This window comes from Podarcis gaigeae (assembly GCF_964106915.1).
Source record: "Podarcis gaigeae genome assembly, chromosome: 18".
NCBI lineage: Eukaryota > Metazoa > Chordata > Lepidosauria > Squamata > Lacertidae > Podarcis > Podarcis gaigeae.
In genome coordinates this window covers 2895768-2901767 of record NC_139696.1, presented here as the reverse complement: position 1 = coordinate 2901767, position 6000 = coordinate 2895768, and positions in this window count along the sequence as shown.

Genomic DNA, 6000 nt, shown 5'->3' with positions numbered 1-6000 from the left:
TTGTGGTTTCCTTTGAATATAGGGACCGGGTAAGGGGGCGCGTCCTTGACTTTGGCAGGAATCGGAGAGGTTGTGGGTCTCGCTTCTTGCAGAACCAGGCGGGGGGAAGCCCACCGTTTCGGATGCAGATGAAGAGGGGGTCCAAATATTTGCGGCTAGCCGCCAAAGAACCCCCTCGACTTAACAACAACAATTTGTTGTGTTGGCATATCTACCTCATCGTACCCCTTTCTCCTCCTTTTCAGTTCTCCCCCGGGGTGGGCAAATTGGAGAGGATTCTTGAATCAGAATATCTCCCCCCCCCCACCACTAATGTCTTCTCTTTGCCAGGCCCCCTCCCCGGAAATATTTTTAGAAATTGAGCTTTCCTTTAACGAAGCGAAGCAAAACGCTCAAAGTAAACAACTACTACTGACATGGGCCCTCAAAACATCCCTCCATCACCCCCTTGTCGTCTCATGTGCTGGTTTTAATTTCTTAACTGGGGGCTGAGAGAAGACCCCACTGGGACCCCCTCAGCAAAACAGATTTTTGTGCCCCTAAAGGAGACCCCATTTTGATCCAGTCCTGTTTTGTTTCGGCCGGCACCGTTAACCGGACGGTAGCTTTCTGGAACAAACGAAAGGCTTCTCCCTCTCTCTCTCTCTCTTTATATTTTTAAAAATGATTTTTAGAATTTGTCGCTTTCTGGGATCAAATAGCGACAACTCTCCCTCCCCCCCCCCCCTCTCTCTCTCTGTTAATAATAAGGCTGTAGAACCCAGACGTTTGCTTGGGAACACTTTTAAATTTTCTGTTCAAGGCTCTAGGAATTTTTACAGGGTGCATCTCCTCGCTTCTATTTCCCCCAAACCCACAAATATATATTCCATTGGGTGCCGACCTGGCGCCCTCCGGACTTTGGGCGAACCCTGTAGACACTGAGCGCCCTCGTCCCCTGCGCTGCGATACCCCTTGAAACCGTTGTGGTTTCTGGGAGCTGTAGTTTTGTGCCGGGTGCTGAGCGGTGTGAGTGCCCCGTTCCCCCTCGCCAGAGCTACAGTTCCCGGAGCTCCCCAGGAAAAGAGGGGTTGGTTGCTATGCCATTCTTAAGATGTTATAGAGGGGAGTTTCCTGGGTCTCCTGGCGCCCATAACAAAACTACAGCTCTCTTTGGGGAAAACCACGACAGTTTCTAGGGGCATTGTAGTGTTTTAACGTGGTTTGACCCTACGGAGCCTATTTTGCGGCCTGCGGTCAAAGAAGTCTCCCCTGCCCTATATTTAGACGCTGGCCGAGGAACCGACAAAGGGATATCTCTTCTACACGAACCCCCAAACATGTTGCCACCCAGAAAAACCAAAATCCATTTTCTGTCCACATCGTTCCCGCTTTCGGGACGTGGCCAAAGTTTTGGAGAGCCCAACCTACAATATCTTAAGGTGGTTTTCATGTTGTTTTTTAGGCTGCGTTATTAAATTAAAAGCACACGGCCTTCCCCTCCCCAACCTCGCGGGAACTGTAGTTTGCCCAAGGCGCTGGGAATTGTAGCGCTGGGAGCGTTTTTTCATTTAATTATCGATTCTGCTTTTTAAAAAAAATTGCGCTTGCCAATTTCTGGAATGGGAATTCCAGCCCGAGGCGCGTTGATAACCTTTAAATTTGGCGTCCTTTTATTATTATTATTATTAAAGCATAATAATAAAGCTCTCTCAGATCCCGTCGGGAATAGCTTTTTGCTTCCCCACTCCTCTTTTTTCAAAACGGGCGCTCAGCAAACAGAGATGCAGATATCCGTAAATCAGATTTTATACTCCTTTGCGGAACTGCTTTGGGCAGTTTTTCGGCGCATCTCAAAACCCTTTGGAGCCGGTAATGTGGTTCCGGCTATTTCTTGCACCCTGAATACGTTGGGTCTCCACTTCCAGCGTGGTAGCAGTTAACATCCCCCCCCCCCACTGAACTGGCCCCCTATTCTGACTATTTCTCTAGGAAAAAGAGGGGGGCACCATTGCCAGTCGAGTCTCTCTATAGTGCATTTACGGGCTTTGCAAGTGAGCCCCAAACTTGGGGCAGTCTGGGCGTGTTGGGTCCTTCTTACCTCCTCCTCTGAGTAGACCCATTGCAGCGAACGGGCCCAAATTGGCGGCTGAGATCAATGGGGAGAAACAAGGCAGCAAAACCCCCCTATCACCAAAGCAAGGTTGCATTTTGGGGCTGCGTTAAGACGGTTCTCAGAATCCAGCCCCCAAGCTTACCCAGCCCAGAAATATATAGAAATACCGACTGCAAGATCTCACCGCTGGCACCAATCCTCTTGTATCGCAAACAGGTCCCCCCCCCTTTTTATTTTTTGGAAAGCTTACTAATCGAACTGTACGGGTATCGCGGATCACAAAAGTGTCTGCTTTGAATTGCGGGTTAAATGGCCTCGCACGGACCCAGGGCGTCCGTCGGCCATGGGGCAGGTATGGATCTAGGGAGAGGAGAGGGGGCGAACTGTTCCTTCAACATCTGCCTAGTATTTTTGTTGTTTAACTCCGTTTTCAGGTGCGTTGACCCACCTCAAACCAATCCCTCTCGTGGCTCTCTATGTGGGTCGACTTTCCTGCCTCCCCCACCCATGAAAATAATTTTATTTTTTTTAAATCTACCCATTGGGCAAGACTGCCTTCTTTCCTTTCGGGTCCTCGAGCTGCCACGCCGAATCCTAGACTTGAAACCCTCCCTTTATCCGAAAGCCCCTTTCTGCACAGAGACGGGTCAAAAATCTGTTTACGAACCTGATATGCAAATCTGGCTCTTTCGATGGAACCCGGTTAAACCACACCTGTCTGTCTTCAAACTTGGAAAGTATAGGAAATACCTTTATTATTAAGGTAGTATATGTGCCATCCCTTTAAACACCCCCCCCCCAAATCCTGGGAATTCTAGTTTGAGGGTCTTTGGAACTATAGCACTGTCAGGGGGTAAACTACAGTTCCCGGAATTCCTTTATTTTTGGGGAGCTGCTTTGAAGGGATGTTGCGTACGTTGCTTTTAACTACGATTTGAAGTCGGTTGGGTGAACCGACGTTTGTCCAAAAAAATAGAGAGGGTCTTGGGTTCGAGGTGAAACGCAGAACTTAGGCGTTTTTGCGGTCTGGGTTTGGAAGTAAACGGCCGTAAGCCGATACAATCACCTGAATTTTAAACGGCTTTGTGTGCTGTGGGTTGTGCACAGGACCAGTCTGATAATAATAATTTTGTTATTTATACCCTGCCCAAATGACTGCCTCGCACACTCCCTCTGTCCTCGTGTCGACAGCGCCGCAGCTGCGAAACGGCTGGAGTCGGGACTCGAACCCAGAACCTCCACCCGCCTTTCCCTAAAGAAGAGACCCTTCCTCTCTGACGTGCAACCCCCTTTCCTCATTGGAAGGAGTTGTTGTTGCTGGGTGTGTGTGTTGTGTGTGTGTTTGTGTGAATTTTCCCCCACCCTAGACATATTTTTTAAAAGAGAGAGAGAGAGAAAGAGGGAGGAGTTTTTAGCGCGGGTGGGCGAGAAAGAAATTCTATATCCAAATTTATATAAAGATATATAAAAGTGTGTATGTTTGTGGGTTGTTGATTTTAAAGTGTGCATGTGTGTGTGTCTCTCAAGGAACGTGGCGTAATTCCTTCATTCTCAGGCCAGAAATTTTGCTTTTTAAGGGTTCGATGGCGACTCAGGGGCAACATGGAAAATGCTGTCGGGATCTTGATTGTATTCTGGAGGGGCCGCGAGGGTCGGGGTGGCGGGTGGGATACGGGTTTGGGTTGGGTGTACAGGAAACAAACCAAAATAAAATAAAATTTGCTTGCGGTGGTGGTGGTGGCTGGAGGCGTGCCGGGTTCGAATTCCGACCCAGGGCTTTCTGCGTTCCCAAGGATGGGGCAACGCTTGGGGGGGGGGAACCCTTTATTTTATTTTATTTTTGGAAGACCGGGGCAGACCCTGCTACCAAGAGGAACATTTTCCGTGTTCTCGATTTCCGTGCGGATTTTTGACAAAAGAGACTCCATTTGAGGCAAGATTCGCGGGAGCGAGACTGCAGAAGTTGGGTTTGCAGACCCCCCCAAAAAACCCTTAAAAATAGCTGCAGGATTTGGGGGTTTTGTTGTTTTTCAATTACGCCTTTCCCCCAAAAGCAAGGATTTCCCGAGCAGCCCCCAACTCGCAATCCCATTTTACGTCTAATTCGCTTGCAAAAAGCGAAAACGGGAAGACTTTAGCTGGTAGTAAAAGGATTTGTGTTACATTTGTACAAACACTGTGTTGTTGTTTTTTTGCGGGGTGGGTTCTGATTTTTTTGGGGGGGGGGTTTTGCAAACTCAGAACCCCTTTTTCCTTTCTCTCTCTCTCTCTCTCTCTCTCTGCATATCAAGTTTTAAATAAGACGTAACATTCAGGGTGTGTTTTTTTCTCCCCACTTCTGGGGTTGTGTTTGTTCTTTTTTTCTTCTTCAAAGGAAATAATCAAATTTGAACGAGCAGCAAAGATATGCAATCTGTACAGCGTAGGTAGATTTTTGACTCAGGAAAGAAAATAAAAATCGAAAAATAAACCACGTTCTACCTCTGAAAAATAGCAGCGGGCTGCCTTTCGTCATGGCGGGGTATTCGTTTTTTTTGGGGGGGGGTGTTAAGGCAGCCTCTGCGTTTTGCGCTTTTTAATTTTCGTTTTGTTTTTTTCCGTTTGTTTGTTTCGTGTGTTGTTGTTGATTTCCTTAAGAAAGAATATCACGTTTTCGCAAAACATTCAGGTATTATTAACCTTTGTGACTTAAGAGAGAAATAAAATAATAAAAAAAACACTGAAAAAGTTTACATTTTATAACATTATTATTACAGATTGTATTTAAACTTCAGAAATATTTAAAACGATTGTAACCTTGTAAAGTTGGAGAAATATTAAAAAGGAAAAAAGAAGAGAAAAGGAGATTCATTCCAAGGTGGTCTTGTCATCTGTGTGTGTGTTTTGTGTGTCTGGTTTTTTGGAAACCTATTAAGTTCCCTGATCCCGTTTACGGTGGTACTTTGGTTCCCAAACTTAATCCGTTCCGGGAGTCCGTTCCAAAACCAAAGCGTTCCAAAACCAAGGTGCGCTGCTTTCCCATAGAAAGTATTGCAAAAGGGATTAATCTGTCCCAGACTTTTAAAAACACAACCCCTAAAACAGCAACTGAACATGGATTTTACTGTCTGACGAGACCATCGATCCGTAAAATGAAAGCAATAAACAATGTACTGCAGTCGCGCAATCGATCCATCAGTAGCTGGACTGGGTTCCGCGCAGCCACAAAAACAAACCGAAAAAGAGCCACGAAAACGAAAATGCAAAATAAATAGCAAAAGCAGACAGACCTCATCATAACACTCAAAACGGAAGCGTGGCACTCAAAACGGAAGCATAAAACTCAAAACGGAGTACGTTCGGCTTCCGAAAAAGGTTCGCAAACCAGAACACTTACTTCCGGGTTTGCAGTGTTTGGGTTCCAAGTTGTTTGAGTACCAAGGCGTTTGAGAACCAAGGCACCCCTTTATATGCATTTAAAGTAGTATCATACGACTTTCAACAGCCCCAACGCATCTGGGAATTGTAGCTGGATCAGGGTGCTGAGAGTAGATGGGAGAGCCTAGTTCTCCGGAAAGAGGGTTGTTAATTTGCTTTGGGAGTTTTAGCTCTGGGAAGGGAGTAGGGGGTTTTCACAACACCGCCCAGCACCCTGTAAAGCTAAAGGGACCCCTGACCATTAGGTCCAGTCGTGGCCGACTCTGGGGTTGTGGCACTCATCTCGCTTTACTGGCCAAGGGAGCCGGCGTACAGCTTCCAGGTCATGTGGCCAGCAGGACTGAGCCGCTTCTGGCGAACCAGAGCAGCGCACGGAAACGCCGTTTACCTTCCCGCCAGAGTGGTACCTATTTATCTATTTGCACTTTGACGTGCTTTCGAACTGCTAGGTTGGCAGGAGCAGGGACCGAGCCACGGGAGCTCACCCC